Source organism: Pogoniulus pusillus, chromosome 16, assembly GCF_015220805.1.
Source record: "Pogoniulus pusillus isolate bPogPus1 chromosome 16, bPogPus1.pri, whole genome shotgun sequence".
Lineage (NCBI taxonomy): Eukaryota > Metazoa > Chordata > Aves > Piciformes > Lybiidae > Pogoniulus > Pogoniulus pusillus.
The window spans coordinates 16,507,573-16,530,883 of NC_087279.1; the positions used below are offsets into that span (position 1 = coordinate 16,507,573).

General features: G+C 50.7%; 1 long non-coding RNA gene across 1 annotated transcript; it reads right to left on the minus strand.

The window, feature by feature from the left end:
- Positions 1 to 10,298: 10,298 nt before the first annotated feature.
- LOC135182227 (uncharacterized) lies at positions 10,299 to 21,316 on the minus strand. The gene is made up of 3 exons (XR_010305109.1): positions 21,109 to 21,316; positions 11,394 to 11,519; positions 10,299 to 10,717 (listed from the first exon to the last, which is right to left on the minus strand). It is a non-coding gene; the product is annotated as an uncharacterized LOC135182227 (long non-coding RNA).
- Between the last annotated feature and the right edge of the window lie 1,995 nt (positions 21,317 to 23,311).

Consider the following 23,311-nt stretch of genomic DNA (forward strand, 5'->3'; position numbering starts at 1 on the left):
CCTGAAAGTCATTTCCTCCTGATGTGGCTGCCCTAATCAATTAGTGACCTATAAATAGCCTCCTTGATTGCATAGTGACATCTGGAGCACATCATCACTGTCAGCTTCCTCCTTTACCTGGGGAGTGGGCTTTTTCCAGAGCAGAAGGGTGGGTGGGGAGCACCCTTCTGCCCAGCCCTCTTTAATGCTTCCTACCTCCTGGTGAGTTTCCATTCTCTGCCCATCTCCTCCCGCTCCTGTGCAATGGAACCAATTTGGTTTTCAGCAGTTGAGTGTTCTGGCACTTACATGAACCAGCACAGAAAAGTCCCTCTCAGGAGTGCTGCTCTGAAGGTCTACCTGAGCTCCTTTTGGAGTGGTGGTCACTCCTACACAGTAACTCCTAGAAAGCCATACCTATCCACTTCTGAGACCACCAAGGTTACTGTCACCATCCCAGAGGGTGCTGCAGCTTCTAGAAATGATGCTCAGCACGGTTTCTGTCAACACCAAACCTCCCAGTTCACTAGACAAGCAAAAAAGAGAGTCAGGAAGCCTTGGACAGTCACCTAGCGCTGGGATCAAATTGGAGACTGCAGCTGAGATCCAGTCTGGCAGCACCTACCTGGGACAAGCTTCTTCTCAGGCTGGTGTCTCAGGCAAGAGGCCAATGTGTGGTCACAGTTGTATGTTTATTGCTGCAGAAGAGCCATAATGAGCTGTCTGTTTCTTTCCCTGCTCAAGCAGAAATAATTAAATCCTATGTTAACAACTAAAACATTCATGGAAAGAAACATGGGACCAAAGGGAATGGGGCAGTCATGGCTGGCTGGAAAGTGCCTCTGCTATTGCCATCATCTGCCTTTCCCAGCTGATGTGCAAACCTCAGATCCAATGGGCTCATCAGGCTTTTACTTTGCACTTGTTCTGAGGATGAACAATTGGGAGCTTTTACTTTTGGCTTACTGCAGCAGCCAAGCTTCTAGCAGCAGCCTGGAAATGCAGGAATTCACATTTTAAAACATGTGCACAGAAATGGAAACCCAAGGAGATCTATCACCACCTATAGATATTATTTGTTTGGGAGGTTTGGTTTTGTTTTGAAACCAAATCACTTGGCTCTTGCCTGGGCTGTGCACCAGGGCTGTCCCAGAGAGGCAGCTACTGAGGAGCCAAGAGTGTCAGTAGTTGAAAGAATTCTTCTCTTCTTGCATCTTGCCTCTGAGAGGCAGCCTCTGGCACCAGTGGAGGAAGTCACCCAGTGTTTTGTTCTCGTAAGCTGCCCCTTTGATCAGCTGCGATCTTACTGGATCAAACAGCTCTGAGGACGTAAGTGCAAACCCCAGGGCATGCTGTGACGGGCAGGGGAGTGGTGCCTCCAGCATGAGTTGGCAAAGCTTTGGCCATCACAGCCGGGAAAAAGCCCCCCACCCTGACCCAGCCCAAAACCCCCAGTGGGCATCTCCAAATGGCCACAATGGCTGTAGCCGACAGTTTGGCTGGAGCAAAACTCCTGGGGCATGGCCCAATAGAGAGGGTCCTGCCCTCTCAGAACACTAGACTGCAGCACCAGGGCTGTGATGCCAAACCTCAGGCACACAGGCATTTCCTGCACCATCCTAGCTGGTACCAACTGCTCCAAGGCTGCTTCCTTTAGCCCAGTTCCTTCCCTCCATGGGAACACACAGGGTCCCCATACCTGCTGTCTGATGCAGTTCTATCCCTGAGCAGCAGAGCAGCCTGCTAAGATGAGATCCTCTAGAGATCAGGCTGTACCATCACACTATGTTTTGACATAAAAAGCAAAGGCCAGAAGCTGAGCACACAGTTCCTTAGTAAGGATTTGGGTAGCCCTTACATTTGGTCCCCCAATAAAATACTCAACTGTACATGAATGCACCAATCCTGATATCTTCAAGGAACATTTGTCTGGCAGCAGCTGCCCTACAAAGCCTCTTTCAAACTCTCTTGTTCCACAAAAGTGCATCCCCACAAAGAGACTCTGCTGACTAATAAGGCCATAAAATCTGTGAGACTAGCACAGTCTGATCTTTTATGGCTATAATGTGCACAGAAAAGCATGCACAAGACAGTCAGGTCTCTTAACTTCCAAAAACAGGGAGTAGAGAGGCTGCTGGTGGACTAGATGAGCCAGCATGGGGGACAGACCACGGTCCCCTTCTGTTCAGCTGCCACCCCACACACAGTGTAAGAGCCAGAGATACTGCTGGGCCAGACTGAGTGGGAGCTGGAGGACAAGATCACACCATCAGAAGGCTGGTGATGGAGAAGGGTGGCTGCAGATACCAGGTAGGGAGGTTGCATTCCCTGGGGTTGCTGGCTGCCACGGGCCAGGGGTAAGCCCCAGCAGGCCCTTTGCCTCTCAACGTGGACCAGCCTTAAGCATATTTCCACACAGCTGGAGGGAAACCCCAGCTGCAGTTCTGAAAAACAACAAATAATAAAAGTGGCTTTGAGCAGCAGCAGGGCTGGCAGGAAACATTCCCAGTAGCAGCTGCTTCCTGAGTGCGACATTTATTTGATCCCCTGGCACCATCTGGGCCATGCCCCATTCTTTGTTTTCATTAAGAGTTTGGAAAAACAATTCAGCTTTGACTAATTACTCTTTAAGGTCCCAGGCTCACTCTTTCTCCTCCCCCGACATTTCCTCTCCCAACCGCTCACCCTCATCCCCCTCCAGCCAGCCTTGGGCTTTCCCCCTCCACCCATGTAATGGAACTCCCATTGTCTCCATGTTTCCAGAGGTACCTGGTGCCCCCCAGTACTAGGTGAGACGTCTTCATGTGCTTCCCATCATGAGCATCATCCTTCACCTGCACAGGATACAAACAGCAACACATGCCACAATGTGCTAGTTGAGGCCCAAAGTGTTCCAGCGCAGCGATGTGCTGGGTGAGAGCCATGCACCCCTTGGTGAGGAAGACAGGGTGGGTGACTGACAGGTTAGCAATACCATCCAGGGCTGCTGTGTGAGGACACCTCCCAAATCCTGTAGGCTAGGAGTTGCCACTGCCCTGCCCAGACCAATCCTCTTTCCACCTTCAACATGAGCATGTTGACCTGGGGGAAGCAGCCCTGTGACCCAGCCTGGAGAGGTAGCCTGTTTTGTTGAACATGTATTTTCCACTCTGGAATAATTAGAGGAAAACATCAAGCCTTGATGTGAAATCCTTGCCATGCTGGGATGGGGGATTGCACAGGACTTGTGTGTTCCCCCCCTCACCTCATGTCCTCACCTGATGGCTTTAGCAGGATTCACAGGGAGGACAAGGAACTGGAGGAATTCCGGCCCCCTAATTACACTTGCTGGGAGGAATTTGCTTTTGCCATATCCCCACCGAGTTAACCTAACAAGCATGGAGACGAGCAGCTCTTATTTAATTAGCAGCTCCCCGCTTCTCAAGCACCATGCCGGTATTTGTTCCCTCTCCCCTCACCCCTTGCCCTTTGCAATCCTCTGTGAAAGCTCAAAGCACTTTTACACCCTCCTACTCCCACTTTCCGGTCCTAAAAAGTGTGCTTGGGTTGAGGCAGCCTCTCCATTTCCTCACTCCTTCCTAACAAGTGCTTCCTGCTCCTTGCTGCCCACGATTATGTGGAGCTGGTGAAGTGCTGGGATTTCCTTCCCTGGAAACCCTGCCGGCCTCACCTCGTTCTCCTCTGAGGCCTGGGGAACTCATTACTCCAGCCCTGAAATCTCAGCTGGGAAAGTGGCCACACGGGAAACCGCAGCCCCCAGCTGCGCTCCCGCTTCCTACGGCGGCAAGTTGGCAGAGGGCTGACCTCTCAGCAGTGGGGCATTGGCCAGAGGAAAGGCAGTGGTGAGGCTCTGGTTTTGGGGTTTTTTTTAGGAAGCAGAGCTTGCTGCTGGACTGAGGTGGGAGAGACACAGGGACCACACTTGTGTGGAATTGCTGCAAGCTACGTAGGAGCTGTCAAAGCCTGTGGGCTGGTCTGTACTCAAGGGACTCAGTGGAGCTCACAGGTAGAGTTTGGCTTTCAAATAGAGAGCAGTCTGCTCCCAAGTGCATTGTGAAAAGCAGCTAAGGCAGCAGAGGTTGCTGGTAAACCAGGCTTAAGCTGGCAGACTCATGCTCCCATTATGAAGACTGCCAAGGAGAAAACACCATGGGTTTGCAGGGTCTCCATGTCAGAGCTTCACAGGAAAAACCCTGTGAAGAAGAGGCTTGCACCACTCACCAGGTTAGACTAGTACTGGAGTGAAAAATAACAGGAAAATAAGTTGTCAGGGCATAGAGGATGCACAGAAATGGCCTTGCAGCATCAGTCAGGAACACAACATTATCCCCTGCTGTGAACTTTAGGGCTTCAGTTGCTGCAGTCTGCACCCCTAAGCTATAGTGCATGTGTCAACTTCAAATGGGAACACCAGAACCCTCTTTCTATTCAAAAGGCTGCCCAGGGGGACTTTTCTCACCACTTGTAGCCATCTGCTTTTCCCTTCTGCCATCTGCACCAACCTAGCTCTGCAACTAAGGCTCACGCAGCCATCCCACTGCTCACACTGCCAGTAATATCCAGCTTTGCTATCAACACCTCCTAGCACCTGGAGAGGGAAACCTCATCCACACGCTGAAAGAAAGGACAGGGCAGCAGAGCAGCAACATTGCGACCAAGGACAGCAGTGGTTTTGCATGACTGTAAGGAGCCAGATGAAATGCAGCCAGGACATGATCACTGGATGGACTTTCTGGTGCAAGAGTAAACTTGGACGTTAGTATCTTGTGGGGATTGAACTCACCACTGCTGTCACAGGAGAACGAAACTGACGACCCCCTTGGAGACACACTGCTGGGTCAGTGCAGAGCCCGAGTTTGTCTGGTCAGCACATTGGTTAATGGAACCAAGGCATAAGATGAGGGAGATCTGAAGAGATGTAGAGGGGAAGTAAACATCACAGTATTAATCAGGCCAGGTTTTTCCAGGTAAAGCACAAGAACCTTAACTAAAAAAAGAACCTAAAGCATGTATGTGAAGAGGTTTTGACAGGAGAGCCCAAAGTCTCATCCCCCTGCATGAGTTGCAGGCAGCAGGACAAGCAGGAGGAAATGGCAAAAGCTCAGCTGAAGGGGACATGGTGACAAGCCCCACTTTGGCTATGGCCCTGTTGTGGGTGACATGTGGGTGGAGGGGTAGAAATAATGCTGGATGGATCCATTGCTAACTGTCTTAACACATGGCCGCTGGGGTTTCCTCAGGGCTGGACCCCAGGAGATGCAGAGTGGAGGTGCATACGGGGAAGGGACCCCTCTGGTCAGTATGTGTGCGTGACATGGGGAGGTGCTGGGATGAGCCTGAAGCAGGAGAGGAGCAGTGGCATGGGGCTGCACCTGAGACTGACTGCAGTAGAGGCACTGCTTGTTCCCACATCGGGGTCACCTAGAGCACGGCTGTCATCTCAACTCTGCACAATTGTGTCCCCCGATGGGGCACACTCATCACTAGAGGTACCGCAGCTGGACCTGTGCCTGGACCATCCTCAGGTGAGTTGATGGGTCGCATCCCACCCTGAGAACTGAAGCCACCGAGCACCGCTTTGCTCCTAACCCTAGAGCAGGGACCCTGCGGGGCCGGGGCCGCATCCCGCCCGGCGCAGGCGCTGCTCGGGGCGGAGGCGCTCCCTGCACACCGCAGGAAGCGTGACTCGAGTTTCCAGCGCACAGGAATGCCGGGCGACGTGGCGGCCAGCTTCCTGCTGCTTGCTGCACGCTTCCTGCTCCCATCCCTGCCCCCCTCAACGGCCCCAGCTTTACTGGAAACCCTGAGTGCTTCCCAGCGCTCCCAGCCCAGGCACCAGCAGTGTCCAGGTGGAAAAGAGTGGCTGCGAACCGCGGCCTCACTCTCCCCTTTCCCCTCTAGTTTATGCTGCTGCTGGAGCACAGAGCTTGTTTGCTTTCCATAGGGATATGAAAAGGACAGCAAGGGCAAAGGGGAGGAATGGCACAAGCCCTAGCCAGTGGGAGGTTGATGTCAGCACTTAAGGTTATGAGATGTGCAAGACAACTCATCCTGCTTGGTGTCTGGGGCAGGTAATCTACATGAACATCATCTAGATTATTCCCATCTGATTTGCAGCAGCAGCAGCCAAGCAGAGGGCTCATCCCTGCAGAATCTGGACTTGCAAAGCTGAACTGATTGCCTAGTGGGAGCATGGCTCTTCACTCCCCTTGCCTTCAGCACACCATTCCTCAAGCCTTACACCCAGGCCAGCCCCCAGAACATACATCCCAGTTTAGACCAACAGTTTCTTTCTCTTCAACATCCACCTCCTCTTGTGCAGGTTCCTCTCCCACCTCTGATCATCACCCCAAGAATGCTGTAATATTCTCAGCACCCACCTTAGCCTCAAAACTGCTTAAAACGACAACAGGTCAAATATCACCATTTCCAGCCCAGCTCCCCTTACATATACCTGGTCTTACCTTTAACTCATCTCTGCAGCAGAGGTATCTCCCTGTTGGTACCTTGCAGGGTCCCCTCTTCACAGCTCAGGCTTCATCTCCTTCATCAGTCTTCTCTCTGCAAGACAACTGTGAACTTCCCTATCCTTTCTCCTTTCACCCCATTCTGAGGATGGGTAAACTCATCCCACTCACCTTCTGGTCATTCCCAGCCCTTCCTTGAGCCCATGAGCAGGAGCCAACTGCACCCTTAGACCACACTGTGGACTTCACCCCACAGCTAATGGTCTTCCCCAGGCCAGATGGCAACCTCTTGGTTCTGCCACAAGACACCAGGAATGCTGGTCCCTATGTGACACCGAATCAGCATCACTTAAAGTGCACCTCAGCTTTCTGAGCAGGAGTGTCTCACGACATAAAGAGGAGGCAACCACCTAATCTCCTCAGAGACAGTTCTTCAAGGCTGTTCCTGTTCATGTGCTGATAAAAATCTGACCAGGATGTTTTCAACAGCAAGCCGGGAGTGCAACCGTCCCCTGTGCTCCACTTGGGAAAGCTCAGCCTGGAGTTTTCTTTAGAGACACAGGGATGATTTAATTTGTTTTAAATGTTAGTCTTTGGTGCCAGCACAACCTGTTGGTAGGAGAGTTCCAAACCTGCCCCCCTGGGACTAGGAGGGAGAGAGATGCACTAGAGAATACATAGAACTCTGCTCTCCTCCTGCCAGTCATGTGCCATAGTGGCATTTGGACAGCAGTGGGACAGAAGCAGGGACTGGGCCTGGTCTCATATCCAGCAAAGTCAGGCAATCTCTTTGCCTTGAGAAGGTGGCAGGGATCTCTGCATGTTAATAGCCAGGGAACAGGATGGGGAAAGGGAACAGCAAACCAAAATGAATCAGGAGGTCCCAAAGTGGGGGTTTACCTCTGGCTCACTTCAAGTGCATGTGCAGCATGGTCTGATTCCACTTCCATCTCAGGCAGTAACTCCCTCCAATGCAGGCATAGTATCAGGCATCGAAGTGGTGCATGCAGGAGCTCTGCCATATACACAAGCCAGGAACTGCATTTGTCATGGCTTGCCAGTCTTCACATTGACAGCATTTGCCATATCCTCATGTCCCAGTGCTGTGCCTGAAGGAGCTGCATGCAGAGTCACACTCATCCCTACCTGCTCCTTCTTGCTGTCGGCAAGAGGAGAGTGCAACAGTGGGCTAACTCCCCACTGGGGTGAGGATTCCCATCCCTGGAGGTTTGCAGGACAAGAAAATCCAGAGATGAGCTCATCTAGAACTGTCAAGTCTTGTTCTCTTAGTACGGAGTCCTCCAGGGGCTGCTTCCAGCCAACATCTCCGAGATCAACCATCCTCTCCTGCAGGCATGCCAGCCGAGGCAATCTCTGCCCCAGAGCTGCAGAGTCACCTACATGATGCATCCCAGATTCACATTGGTGCAATTTTCCAGGCTTGACAAGGACCTGAACTGCAATATAATTCATTAAGCCATCCTAAGTAGCCTTGAATTCCTTGGATGGGGAGATGTAACACAAAACCATCGTTACAAAGATGGGCATGGTTCTCTAGGAAGCCAGCAGCCAGGCAGGGCAGCCAGCAGCAGCCGCATGTCCATGCTGGACACCACACAGTCTCCAGGGCCAGGACTGCCAAGCACCTGTTCAGCCCTTGCTGTGGCATCAGGCCATGATAGCTCTGTGGTACCAACACCTCTTCTGCATCTCAGGGGATTTTTGTATGCAGTTGCCCACTAATTACAACAACAACAAAAATCCTATCACAGATACAGTGTTTGGCATGGAGGTGAAGGAGACAGCATTTTTGGCTTGAGGACTTAAATACCTTCCCTTTATAGTGCTGCCAACACACAAGACAAACGTGCCAGTGCATGAAAACCACTCTGAAATTCAGCAGGCTCATTAGCCAAAGGCATTAAGGGTAAAAATTGACCAAAACAACTTGGAAAGTAAATCACATTAAAACAAACAAACAAACAAACAAACAAAGAGGAAGTCCTGGATAAATGCAAGTGTGACAGCAAGATCCCAAGGAGAAAAGAACTCATCCAGCATGGGGACTGCAAAGCCCTCCCCAAGCAGCTCCGTTACTAGCACTGTGAATCTGGCTCAGCCTTGAGGTTGGACTCAGTGCATGCCATGAGTGTGGTCTGCCTAAACAAAAGGTTTAATTAGCACATCAGCTAGCAGAAAAAAGTATCACCAGCTGATCTTGGGGACTGTGCTAGTGTGAAGCTAGCTAGAACGTTTTGGTGAGAAAAACTAGATTACAGGCTGTGAAAGAGTGATGTCTACTTCACTCATAGGCTTGCTGAGAGGTATAAGAACAAGAATCCAAACATAGATAAGGCACTTCTAATTGGGACCTCTGGGCTGCATTTCTCTCTCTAGCCTCTCTGCTGTCTCTCAGATTAATCCACTTTGCTTCCTAACCCCCTGGCCAAACCTCCATTCTTCCTTGGGACTGGGGTAAGGTTCAGAGGAGTGGGAGAAGGTGGAAAGACAGTTGGGAGCCCCTCCTGGGGACTCAGGTTTCTGGGAGGGCTGTTGTGTTTCTGCATTACCTTTTACATAATCTGTACATAACTGTATGTACTGTAAGTATCTGCTTGTGTATTGTGCCAGCTGTAAATAATAAGCCTAATTCAAATTTCCAGAGCCAGCTGACTCTAGTCTGGGTGATTTCCAAAGTGGGGGGGTGGGTAACAAACCAACACAGGGAGCAACAGGTGCTTTAGACCCCATCCTTTTTGAATCTTCAGAGCCACAGGGAAATTACAAACCACTCACTTGGCAATCAAAAGGAAAATTAAAAGTCAAACTTTGGTGACAACAGAAATAACCCAAAGTCACGATGTGCAATAAACTGTGTGGGGATCAGAAGGCTCTTTAAACAGGTTTTTTAATCTCCTCTCCCCTCTGCTCATAATATCGCCTTTATTATTTTCTGATGTGGAGCCTGATTCTCCCAAGCGCAGCAGATGCTGACAGCAGGGTAATGGAGCAGTGGCAATTTCTCCTGGGCAGACCTCCTGGATTTAATATGCCTGTGGGGAGTGAAACGGGAAAGAGGCAGCTTGGGGGAAGAGGGTGAGCTGGGCCAGAAGGTGCAATAAAGCTGTGGTGATAAGGAGCCTGGCACACCAAGCAGGGTTCATCAGTGATGGGTGAGTGATGGCTGATCACACCAGCACTGTGCCTGCTCCCAGTGCCCTGCAGTGACTTCTGCAGCTGTTTGGGTTGGTAGGGAAGGTGCCCTAAGGACAGCAACGAATACCAGTGGCAAAACCAATGTCATGTGGCTGCAAGGGGTCACTTACACAAAGGCCCTGTTTATTTGAAAGGGTGACTAGTGAGAGCTCCAGAGAGCCAAGATGTAGGATAAGCTGTCAGCCCAGCCACTGCTTCCAGGAGCCTCTCTGTACCTGTAGAGAGTCCTGTGTGACATATGGTGTTACTCATCCACAGGGTTCCCTTTCAGCAGGAAAAACACCTACCAGCTTTGCAGGAACAGTGTGGATGCTCTTGTTCTTGCAGATGCCTACAATCCACTCCCCTTGTCTGGCTTTGAGTCCCTACAGCACCCTGTGACCTGCACAACATCCTCCTTCTACAAGGGAGGCATGTGGGGTCTCTGTTTTCCATAGCTCCTCACACATGCTTGCTGGTGGGCACAGGCTGACCCACACTAGCCTGAGCATGCTGCACCAACTGTCAGAGAGGACAGCCTAGGCCCATGAAGCCTGCAGGCATGTCTGCTGTGCTGAGATCTGAACATCTCATGTCTGGCCTCTCAGAGCTACTACAACTATAATCTCTGCCACGTTTTCCTGCTGAGCTTTGCACGGCCACCCACAGTGACCCAGATTTTGAGTCCTGGTGAGAAACCAGCATCACCAGCAGATGCTGAAGAGGAACCTTTAATGGTAGGGCATGAGCGGCCACGCAACAGATCTGGTCTAACCAGCAAAGAGCTCCAGAAAGAGCTCACACACCATTTGCCCACACACAAGAGCATCCACTGCAAAGGAAAGTTCTCCTGATGCCTACAGGCCGGGTGCTGCCTGCCCGTGCCCGTCTGCCTGACAGCAGGACGCGTGACTGCGGCTGGAGTGATGGATGGGAACGGAGTCTCTCTTTAAGAGTATCTCACAGTGGTTTCCGTAAGTTGATGGAGATTGCACAACACTACCAACTGCCATGCCGGATATATTTTGCAACCAAGGCTTCTATGCCACATCTGTAGGATGATATGCCAGAGCCTTCTGAAGAGGGCTGGGGAAGTTTGAGCACAGGAAGAAAAAAAAAAAAGAAAGAAAGAGAAAAGGAAAAGAAGAAAGTCAACAAACCTCTTTCCATGGCAGCTATTTTGGTGAGGCACCCTGAGGTGAGATAAGCTGGCAGCAGCCAGCTTTGGAGACACAGTAGCCCAGTGGGCTTGCTCACAGCTTTGCCTACCCCCCAGCAGCTGGGAGAAGATCTCCTCCCATGGCAGTGTGCCATGAAATGCTCAGATGAGAGCTGCAGACGCAGCCTGTGCTCACCAAAGGGTAGCTACAAGACAGGACTTGAAGTGACACCAACCTCCCTGGTGAAGAAGTGATGCTGAAGTGTGATGGAGATGGCACTGGGTAACTGCTGAGGGCTGGCTGCAGGCTATTTCAACACTTCTTCACCAGGGAGGCTGGTGAAGTGGCAGACTGGGCAGGAAGATGTTGGCAATGACGTTTGAAGAGGCCCAGCTGATACTTCAAACATCCTGGACACCAGCTCTAGCAGCTCAATTGCAGATGCACACAGCAGTGACCCAAAAAAACATTGACTCTCAACGTCAACCCACACATTGGCATCTCATCTTGCAACCCTCAGTGGTCTTACAATACACAGCACAGTCCCAAATGCAAACTAGCATGCCCCACAGCAGCGTCCCCACAAAGTTACCTTCTTTGGGAAAAAAATAGGGCTCAGTGAAAGAACAGTGTGTTGACTCCATCAGATTAAGGAGGCCAAAGGAAGAGGACTCTGGGATCTCAGTGTTCCTGGACTCAAACATGCAACCATCAGCTGCTGATTTAGGAGGAAAGAGATAATGTCCGACACAGGGAACCTAAAAGACTCTACAGATCAAAACAGGCCACAGAGAAAAGAGCAACTTGCAGGGACAGGGCACCAAAAACACAGGCTGAATTTTCTGTGCCACAGCCACTCATCAGCAAGGAGCCATGGGTGCAGAGTGAAGCATGGAGCCAAGGCTTCAAGAATGCTCAGGGCTTAAGTGGTTGAAAATTAAAGCTCTGGGACACTTTTTCATCCTGCACTTGACAGCATGGATGAGATAACGTCAGAAATACTGAGTGGAGAGCATCTCTTGCAGAGGATTGATTATGCCAGCAAGGAACAAAGCCAAAACCAAACCCTGTCATGTTAACCTCCAGCCCCTTGCCACCGAACTCTGCCATGTGTGGGATCCCTACCTGCTAACCAATAGGGGTCTAGTCAATGATCCCCCATCACTGATGAGCCAGACTCAGATCTCTTCTCTGCCTTGTTCTGAATCTCCCTGCTCCCATCCCAGGGCTGGCCCAGTCAGAACAAGCAGCTCCTTTGTCCCCAGATCTATTGGGCTGAAGATCCTTCATGGACCATCCAACTCTTTTCCTTGGCTCTCGTTCTTCTTGGGTGTTAAGAAAACCTTATAAAACCCAGCAAGCTGACGCTTCAGCTGCATGGCAGGTGTTAGCAGCCCAGAAGAAAACGTGATGCCTCCCAGGGGGTCCCATTTCAGGTGTTCTCGACAGCCAGCCCAGCTGCTGGACTGCTCACCCTCCTGCCAACTAAGCCAGCAATTGCCTGACCTCCTGGCAGGCCTTCCCCTCCCATGGAAGCAATTTCTCAAATAGGTCCTGGGGCCCCAGATGCCCACCCATGCCCTTATTTCTGTCTCTTTCTGCATCTCCTGCTATTCTATAAGCATGGTCTTCATTGCAGCACTGCTACAATAGCTCAGATCCAGCATCACCTCATGCTGGTTGCCTTCACCTGTGGGTTTGTTCAACTTACCTTGGATGCACTCAAGTCCTTGCATACACCTGTAAGCCTCAACCACCCCAACAGTGCCTTGGTGGCCTGTTTAATCCTGCCCACAGTGCCTGTGCCCTCTCACCTTAGCTATCTCAATGCCACCTCTGGACAAATAGGAATCCAGCTCATGGGCTGCAGCAGGGCTCCCCTCAGCCCTGAGTTGCACAAGTAAAATAAATGGGGTTGTCCTCTCATGCTGGCAGCTTTCCCCTCATTCTGAAGATCCACCTGGGAACACACAGGCAGAGTTCATTGCTCCCCCCAGGATCAAGTACCAGCTTTGTTTTGATGCCTCAATTCAGCCTGATTTCATCCCATTCCAAGGTGCAGATAACCCAAACCTCAGTCACCAGCTGCTCAGGATGCATTGCCCAGCTACTTCACTCAAGACTTCTATGCTAGAAGTCATAGAATCAACCAGATTGGAAGACACCTCCGAGATCATCCAGTCCAATCTAGCACCCAGCCCTGTCCAATCAACCAGACCATGGCACTAAGTGCCTCATCCAGGCTTTGCTTGAACACCTCCAGGGATGGTGACTCCACCACCTCCCTAGGCAGCCCATTCCAATGCCAATCACTCTCTCTGACAACAACTTCCTCCTAACATCCAGCCTAGACCTCCCCTGGCACAACTTGAGACTGTGTCATCCCTTTGTTCTGTTGCAGGTTGCCTGGGAGAAGACTGACTCCTACCTGACTACAGCCTCTCTTCAGATAGTTGTAGACAGCAACGAAGTCACCCCTGAGCCTCCTCTTCTGCAGGCTGCACATCCCCAGCTCTCTCAGCCTCTCCTCACAGGGCTGTGCTCCAGGCCGCTCACCAGCTTCATCACCCTTCTCTGGACACGTTCCAGCACTCAACCTCTCTCTTGAATTGAGTGGCCCAGAACTGGACACTCAAGGTGTGGCCTGACCAGTGCTGAGTCCAGGGGTAGAATAACCTCCCTTGTCCTGATGGCCACACTGCTCCTGATCCAGGCGAGGATGCCATAGGCTTGCCTGGCCACCTGGGCACACTGCTGGCTCACGTTCAGCTACTCTCTACCAGCACCCCCAGGTCCCTTTCTTCCTGGCTGCTCTCCAGCCACTCTGTCCCCAGTCTCTAGCACTGCTTGGGCTTGTTGTGGCCAAAGTGTAGAACCCTGCACTTGACCTTGTTAAGTCCTTTTCACATTTTCCCTAGAATGCCATCAGCAATGTCCACCAAATTAGTACATCTTACTGCTCTGCCTGGTGCCCTCTGAGCACCCTGGAGGACCTGGGCTGACAACAGCAGGGTTGAGTATATCTGGAATGCAGGCATGTGGATCCACTCAGGAATGGGGACCACAGATTGGACCTAAGAAAAGGGAGTATGCCAGAGAAATAAGATGAAAACCACTACCTTCAGATTTCCATAGCCACTCTCGTTCTTGAGTGGAAAAAAAAATAGAAGAAACAACTTTAAAAGGGAAAAAGTATCTTTTCCAAAGAAAGGATGTGGTGAGGCCCAAATAGCCTCTCCTGACACACGAGACAGGATGCAAAGATGCTGTTTTTTTCCAGGAGGAAAGGAGGGATTTTGCAGTCTCAATTTAATGATGGATTCATCTTACTTCTCTGCAAGCAAGCACAGCTCAGCGCTGCCAGTGAAACATCCCCGCATCCTGGGTGCCTATTTTGTGCCTCAGTTTCCCCACCAGTAAATCAAGTCGGTGCTTATCTATGGCAGAGCCACGTGGCAAAGCTTCATCTGTAGCTGTACAGCCTTTGTAAACCTTCATGCCTGCTATCCATCATCATCCAGAGCATGAACGCAGCATTTTTGCAGTGCAAAGAGCAGGTCCCACGCAGGAAAAGGCTCTGCCCTTCAGAGGTCCAACCCTCTCCCCACTCACCTCCTCTCCTCCAGCAACAGGCTCCTTTTCCTCATCCCCTTCCTGCACAGGCCAGAAGCAGAGCCAAGCTAATAATTCAGATAACAGAATTAAACTGATCCTGATTAGAAAAAGCCTTTACTCAGAAGAGAGCAAAGTCTGGCTCTGTGCTGCCTGTAATCCAATAGTCTCCCACGGCCCACTGGCAAACTCGAGACCTGCCTGCAGGCAAAGACACTTTGTCTTGAAACAAGGGAAGTTAAATGTGTCTTAATGGGAATTTTGACACGTTTTGCTTTGATTTCTCTAATGTTACAAAAGTAGCCGTTAGAAAACATTTCAGCTCCCCCCATGAGGGGCCTGGTCTTCACGTGTATGGGCTTGCTGCCCAGTTGGACCCTCTGGGAAGGTATTGTAGCTGTGCTGAGAGGTCTTAGTGCCAAACCTTTCCACGCTTCCCTGGGTGCAATTATTTCATTATGGGTCCACCAGGGAGGCAGGAACCCTCCAGCCCCACTGGCTTGCAATGACACCTGTGAAGCAGACAGCATCATGGATGGAGCCCGTTCTTGTCCACCTATATGGCAAAAGAAGCAGGGCTAACACGGCCCTGGGGCTGTCAAGATGGCACAGACTGCACTTGGTGGGCATGCTGGGTAGGGGGGAGGGGGCACAGAAACATTAACACAAGAAGCAGAAAGAAAGGATGCACAAGAACTGCAAGAAGAAGAGATGATGACCCAGCACCCACTTGTGAGAGGATTCAGGAAGCAAAGACAGGTTGTCCTGAACATGCCTTAGGGCAAATAAGAATCCTTCTCTACCTGTTCCTGCTTCACCTGCACTGTCTAGGTGCCATCAGGGGGTTACTCCTTGCAAGAGTGGCATCAGCTTGGCATGGGCATAGCATCAAGCAAGCAAGCAGCGGATGCTGAGCATCGTTACTCTTGTGTCCACAAGCACTGCAGGGGAAACCCTGGTGTGGCCGTGAGGAGAGGCCACTGTCATGCTCTTGAAGTGGTGGAAACTGAGGCCTTTATCCCTACAAAGCCTCTTGGTAGCTCTACCTGGGTTTTTCTCCTTTTTGCTGTTTCCAGCTTCAGGCCAGTGTCTCTCATCTGCCCTGGGCAGAGCAGGGTTGGGCTCAGCACAGGCAGGGTAACATGGGTGCATTAGTGACTTCCTGAGGTTTCAGCTGGTTTTCTTTCCATTTGGCACCAAAACAGCAGATGGTGCTTCCCTGGTCCTCACTGACTTGGGGCTGGAGAGACCTCTTACGTTAAATGAACCTCACTGACATTTCAGGTGCATTTAGCCCTGAAGCCCAGAGAAAACGCACCAGGGTGGTGGTAGCTATCTCCCAGAGTGAGCCACTAAGGTGTCTGTAAAATCCTGGGGCAGCAGGAGCTGGACATGCTCCCCTCAGTGTGTGAAAACTCTCCGCTCCACACCTGCAGGCAGCAGTATCCCTGACGGATGCAGTTTGGGTCTTAACTTCAATCCCAGTGAAACAGACAGGCACTTAGTGGGCAAGAAGCAGGATTTGTTTGGCTTTGCAGCCACCGTTCAGCCTGGTGCTCACTCTACAGGTTTGCAGCACATCCCTGACAGAGCTTTAGGGTGGAGCACTCAGGTACTCACTGCAAACCTGCTGTGCCAGCTGAACTAACAGTTCAAGACAGCACTAATTTTAGCAAAGCTTAATGCAACTACCCCAGCTGGAATGCATCAAACAATTAGGGCTGTGGAGTTTCAGGAGGAATCTCTGTCCACCTCCTTGAAGATGATGTTTACTTGCAGGAGCTTTTCCCATCCCTGCTCTGGTAGCCTCATCTCCCCCCAGCCTGCCACAGCCTGCATTTGTAAGCTATTTTTTTGTTGTTTCAATGCAATGCTGCAATTCTAACTCACAGCCTCAGATTGTCAAACAGTTTTTTTCCTTTTCTTTCCTACAGAAAAAAAAAAGACCAACATAAAAAAAAAATAAAACCACCAAAACAGCTGAACTAATTTGATGAAAGGGGAAAATAAAACATAAGCCAGACTAAACATATGCAGTTCCTACCTACAGCCAGGGCCCAGCTTCTCCCAGGCCAAAGTCAACACACGTCAGTTTTTAACATGACAGGGCTTTAAAAGGGAGGTTGGAGCCCTGTATGAGAGGTGCCTGAAAAACATTAATAACAGAGTCTGGCATGACGAGCCACCAAGACAAGGGCTGGGGGGTTTCCCTTCCTCCCCTTCTCTTCTCTCTTGATTTGGTGGGGGGAGAGGGGGGAGTAATTTATGAAGAAAACCATCCACTAGGCAGGAAAAAAAAAGCAACCATGTTTCCAAATGAAGGACGGGCTTTGTTTAGCCATCTTGAGAATAGCCCAGCAGGCAAAGGTTGAGATCAATGGGTGAAGAAAAGTCCAGCCTCAAGGGATGCTCCTAGTGGCCCTACTGATCCCAGTGCAGTAGTTCCCACTGTGTATCCAGGGGAAGAGCAGCAGCCCAGCAGCTTCCTATGTACCATTACAGTCCAGCAGGATTTGCGGTAATTGCTGAGCTGACTTGATAGAAAGGTGCCTTTTGCACTGGAAATTGCTTCTGGAAAAAACAACAAACTGCTTTTATCAGCACCATAGGAAGCATCTCTATGGCTTCTGTGAGCTGGGCTGGTTTCTGTCCCAAGCCACCCATTAACCTCTAGAGCAGCTGAGAAAAACAAGAGAAAGGTGCAGAGCAGCAGCAGCTCGACCAGACTTTGGAAATGAAGGCAAAAGTGAGTGGGAAGATGAGTAAGAGGGAGTGGGTGGAGGGGCAAAAGAACTTTTCTCTTTCAGTTGAGGAAATATCCAGCCACTGTGCCAGAAGGAACTTCCTATGCTCCAGAGAAGCAGTGTTGGCTTTCAGCTGGGGAAACAGGTAAAGATTCAGCCCAGAGGGAAACAACACAGATTCATTTCACCTTTAGCACCTAAGTAAATACTGCGTCCAGAGTCACACACTCAGCACAGTGTACACTGTGCCAGTGTGCATTGCACATCCCCACAGCACAGGAACCAGCTGGTGGACCAACTCCAGTACCCCCTGCTGCAATATCCTGTCCACAGCAGTGGCTTGACCAGATGATCCACTGGCTCTTAAGAGCCCACAGTAGTCAAACAGGACCTGCTCTACCTGCCAGCATCACCTATCTTAGATTCTGAATGGGAGGGGCTCTTCATGGAAACTCTCCAGCTATGTGTCTCACATCCACTCACTGACTTGAGAGCTCCCCACGTGAGGCTGGAGAAATACTTAAAGAGGCTACTCAGCTATGCAGAGCCTTCAAGGACCAGGAGTGCAAGGGGACACAGTCTTGAGTTGCATTGGGGGAAGTGTAGGTTGGATGTTAGGAGGAAGTTGTTGGCAGAGAGTGATTGCCATTGGAATGGGCTGCCCAGGGAGGTGGTGGAGTCACCATCCCTGGAGGTGTTCACAAAAAGTTTGGATGAGGCACTCGGTGCCATGGTCTGGTTGATTGGCTAGGGCTGGGTGCTAGGTTGGACTGGACGACCTTGGAGGTCTCTTCCAACCTGGTTGGTTCTATGATTCATGTGCCACTTAGCAGAGCACAGTGGGCGAGCCGAGATCCAGCCCTGCTCTCAGATTGTGTTTCATTTTCTCTGCTCAACAATCAAAACCCACTTCCAACAAGCATAAGGTTTACTTTGCAGGGATGAACAGGGCCAGCCCAGGCTGACTTTTTCAAATGAGCCCCAGACCTGGCCCCTGGAGGGGTGAAAGGCTCCTGGGCTCTATTAGATACCATCTCCTCTCTCCGTTATGTCAAAACCAAGGTCACTAGGTGATCTTTACCTCATGGGCTTGTCACCATTAATGACTGTAAAAACTGACCAAGACACCGAGAGAAAAAGCAGTGAGAGAGGTGAGGCTGATACCTTCAGTCCAGCACAGACTAAGCACACTGAAGATGCAGAAACCCCATAGGAGAGCCCACTCTGTGCTGGGCTGTCTTCCCCATCTGGAACACACTAGCCTCACTGCCCAGCTTCTAGCCACTACCACGGGCAAGTAACAGCCACAGCCCACCCTAGAACCAAGGCAGATGAGAAGAGAGGTTCCACAAATCACAGTATCACACAGTGTCACAGTATCATCAGGGTTGGAAGAGACCTCATAGATCATCAAGTCCAACCCTTTACCACAGAGCTCAAGGCTAGACCATGGCACCAAGTGCCACATCCAATCCTGCCTTGAAGTGCCCCAGGGACAGCGACTCCGCCATGTGATCCCATCTCAAGAAAACACCACTAAAAGGCATGTGAAGGCAGAATTCAGAAAGCCTTTGGCTGTCCCCGTTCTGTGCCCACAGCTTTCAGAAACTGCTTCATTGATACATCCCACCACGGGCACAGCAAGGTGGCTGCTGGCAGCGTTTCTGCAGGCACCGTGGCTGAAGTCAGCAGCAGCTGCCTGTGCTCCTCGCACTAACCATTTAAACCATTAGCTCCGGTGGCCGCTAGCAAACGCCCTCTGCCACCCGCGCTGGGCGACTGCGGACTGACAGCTTGCTCCCAGCCCTGCACTTCCCAGGACAAAGTGGAAGCAGCAGCTTGTGGCACAGAAGGAATGCTGGAGCACAGGGACATGGCACCTGGGATGATTTATGCCTTTGCAGTAGATATATTGCTCGGGGTTTCCAAGATACGCTGTCAGCCACAGCTCCGTGGGTAAGAGCTCAGAGGAGACCAAACCAGGGGAGCTGCTGGCTCTGTGGCCAGGAAGGACTATCTGTACATCTCAATCTTGATGGCTGCCTGCTGTCACCATGCCTGTGCTGTCTGCAAGCACACAGGTCCACCCCCGGCCACATTTCACATGCACTGCTCTCACCATTCTCCGAACATCCTCCTATGCTGTCCTTGTCCTCGTCCCCTTTCCTTCCAGGCAGGCAAAGCACCCCCTGCTCCCTGCCATATCACCTCACAGAATCACACAGCACGGAGGGGGGGGGTGGGGGAACTGAAGGAGAGCCCTTTTAAATCAAGTTCAGGCCCTGTGTCAAGAAAGGTTCATCTTCCCACTCCCCAGATAAAGGACACAGATGCTAAACTGATGCCACATTTGATCTCAGCCAAAAAGCCAAGAGGGCTTAAAACATTCATTCATCTCAAGCTGTAAGCAAGGCTTATTCTCAGTAATCTCAGTAATTAACTCATTAACTCCACTTCTCCACCACAAGGAACAGCCATGTGACAGCAAGGCTCCCTTCTGCCATGGGACCCTGCTCAGAGTGGGGATTGGAGATTTGCAAGACATTCCTTCTTTAAAAGAGGTCTGCTGGGAATGCTGGGCTGGATTCAGTGGGATTGCTCTGGACTTGGAGCAGGATCTGGTCCCAGACTCTTCCTACTCAAGATAAGCATCTTTAATCTGAGACCTCAGGGCTCTATAGGACCAGGAACATGCAAAGTCATGAGGGATCAGCAGAACATAAATCCTTCTCAAACCCCACCAGATCTTTTCAGACACAGCAGTGGGAACCAGGATAAATTAAGCATCTCCAGTGCAGTATCAAGTGAACAGTTAGCAGAGAAAAGCTGCCCACAAAGGCCTGATAGAGGAGAGCAAGGGGATTTTCTTTCCAGAGATGTCTGCTAGAAACAGCCTCAAACTTTTCCATTTCTGTTGCCTTTTAATAGCAAGGTCAGCTTCTTTCTTCCTACCCTGACATCAGGGCCTCTTTCTGGGAACTTGCAGTGATGCACCAGATGTCACAGAGAAAAACAACTGGGGGCCAAACTGGGGCATTCACCACTGCCCTGAGTCCCTAACCACACGGTCCCAGGCTCACCAGGGAGAGGGAGCAGACAACATCAATGCTTCAATGACACCACCAGCCCCCCAAGCCAGACAGAGCCCACTCCTCCCAGGTACAAGTGGTCACCCTGCCCCTTCAAAAAGCCACATGACAGCTACCCCACATGGCTGCAGGCTTTCCCCAGCAGTAGTTATCCACTAGAAACAATCTAGGTATTTGTAGCCCAAAGTGAATTTGCTTTTTCCCCCCCATTTTTCCTTTGTGTTGGGTTTGAATGTCACCCAGCACAGCTACACAGCATTCCCAGCAGCCCTGATGGGCACCTCCACACAAATATCCCTACTTGCTGAGGACAGGTGTCCTTGCAGTGACCTTCATCACAGCCCTTATGCAGCACACATGCTGCCAGCACTGGGGCAGCCAGGCAGATTTCACAAGCAAGCAAGTGCTAGGAGAGAAGAGGGTGCTAGTCCTTTAGGCAGGGGAATGCCCCTTTTGGGCTGAACACAGTTACTTCCAAGTTTTCTAGAGGCTTTCTCAGCGCTGCAGACCCCAGATGTGGTGTAAGCATCATGTCAGCTGCTGCCTGGGATGGTGGGGATGAAGTAAGGAAAGAAAAAAACCACAAGACTTAAACCAGAAAACCACCTACTTTTGGTGATGTTATACATACTCATTTTCAAGCTTCCATCTCTGGGCATGCTTTCAGGCTTCTTCCCTTTAGTACAAACCCTGAGACTAGAAATGTTGCCACCTGTGATGGTTTGGGTGTTACCCGCCCACACACACACACTTTGGAAATCACCCAGACTGGACTCACCTGAGTCTGTGCTGCTGAGGGCACAGGCTGCTGCCTAGTTTTGAGAGGTGGACATGGCTCTGGCCATTGCTATTCAACACTTACCTGCAAACATCTTATTAAGATCACCTTCAGGTACCTGTTGACATCTGGCAACATCACATGCGCACATGCCCTGTGTCACCTCTCTTCTTACCCAGGCTGGGAGGATCCAAGGCAGTGAGGAACCAAGAGCTGAGACATTGCATTGCTACCCTGACTTTTATTGCCCACTCCCTCTCCACCCCTCTACAGCAGGTGCAGGCCATCTCCAGAGATACACCACACCTGCTAACCACCTGCCTCACCCACCCTGTACTGTTCCAACAACAAGGCTAGAGCCACTAGGAGTTCATTGTGGGGCCCCCGGGGAATGGAGGGTTGAGGACAAGAACGAAAAGAAGTAGATCTTCAATCCCTTTGGCACTTATGAGGTTCTTTCCTTTTGCACATATTTCCAGACCTCTTTTTTTTTTCATATAAAAGGGACTGGGATATATGTCACATTGCAGAAGATGCCCATGAACGTGTGGATGGCCACATGCACAAATTCACTCGCCTGATTGTTCAGGAGTGACCTTGGAAAAAGAGTGAACCGTAGTTCTTCATGCCACGAGCAGTAGCACGTTTGTCATCATTCAAACTGTCCGAAGGCTGCTCAGGTTTTATTTTACTGCAGGTGCCACCAAGGCCCAGCTGAATTACGTCGCCAACTCCTTCATAAAAAAAAAGAAAAGAGAAAGAGAGAGAGGAGCTTTGCTTTCCCTCTGCAGGACCCGCTGGAGGGCTCACGGCAGCGACTCAGATGCGTTCAACACTTTTTGTTGTTGTTGCTGCAAGCGTGCGGTAGCTAAACTTACGGGTGAAAGGTTCAGGCACCTCATTTCCACACACCGAGACATCGCAATGTTTAATCACCCCATCGACAAGCAGATGCAGTCCCTGGAAACGCTGACGACTCCGTACGAGTTGGATGTGGATGCTCGGGAAGCAGTGCAGAGAGCTGAGCGGCTCAGTCCCGTGGCTGCTCGCCCCTGGGCTGCCCCCGGAGCTGTTTCTCTCGCCTCGCCTGGCTCGGTCCCTTTTTTGTGGGTGGGGGGATGCTAACGAGGGGCGTCCCCCACCCCGCGCCGGCCTGTCACTGTCCTGCCGCTGTCCCACCCGCCTCAGCCAGAAGGTGACGCCGTCCGCTCGCGAATCGCTCCCAGCGCAATTAGGCGGCAGGCATCGGCCGCAATCACGGCTGCTGATAGAGATAAATGAGGAAGGCGCTATCTGCCCAACAATAGCGGGGGGGTGTGTGTGCGCGGGGGGGTGTTTCAAGGGAGGAAAAAAAAAAAATCCAGGGGTGGAGGGGGAACAAAACAATTGAACTTTTCATCAGCTGCTAATCATGATTTTTTTTTATTGCTTTGCTTAGCATTTTCTGGGGAATAAAACCTCAGAGGAGCCCAGTCTTTTGTGGAAAATGAAAGGGCATATAAAAAAATGAATGTACATGGATTCTAAATATTTCAGGTTGTATGACTTTGTGTTTGACCTTAGCAGAAGATGAACTAATCCTGCAATATAATAGACTTTCATAGAGATATGGAAAATGGCTGCTTTTTTATCTCAGTTGCCATGGGAACCATCAGAGAGAAGGCCTAGCTGAGATGCAATAGAAGGTTATTAAATGTGTGCTTGTGTATATTGGAAAAATACAGCTTTTTGTCATCTTGTGTCACTCATAGGTCTTTAATACGTAATGTTTAGGTTATTAATAAACTAACACAGGTGCATTTTTTACAGGGAACAACTGTGAATACAGCCATAAAAAAAATTAGTACAAGTTGAACATTTGCAAAACTCTTGAGCATAGGCAGAGGCTGGCCGGGGGTGCTGCTTGCCTGCAACTTCCCACTGAAGTTTCTCATTTCAGATAGGAGAGGGATGAGCCTTGCTGAGTGGACAGAAGGGACTGGGACACTGTGGATGTTCTGTCCCCAGCCCAGAATCTCACTGCATCCCTGGGCTGGAGGTACAGGGCATCACTCCAGACATGGGGTCTGCTGCAGCAACAGAAAATAAAATGCCACTTTATTTGGTACCTGGGCACAGGCTCAGGCACTGCTGGGTGAAGAATATGCTAGTGAGAACTGAGGAGGTATCTGTTCCCAGCTTGGGTCTGGAGGATCTCCTGCTCTAGAGTCAGAGGCTACACAGCTGGGCTGTGAAATATTTGCTGCTATGCAGCTATTTAGGAGGGGGGGGGATTAAAAAAAAAAGA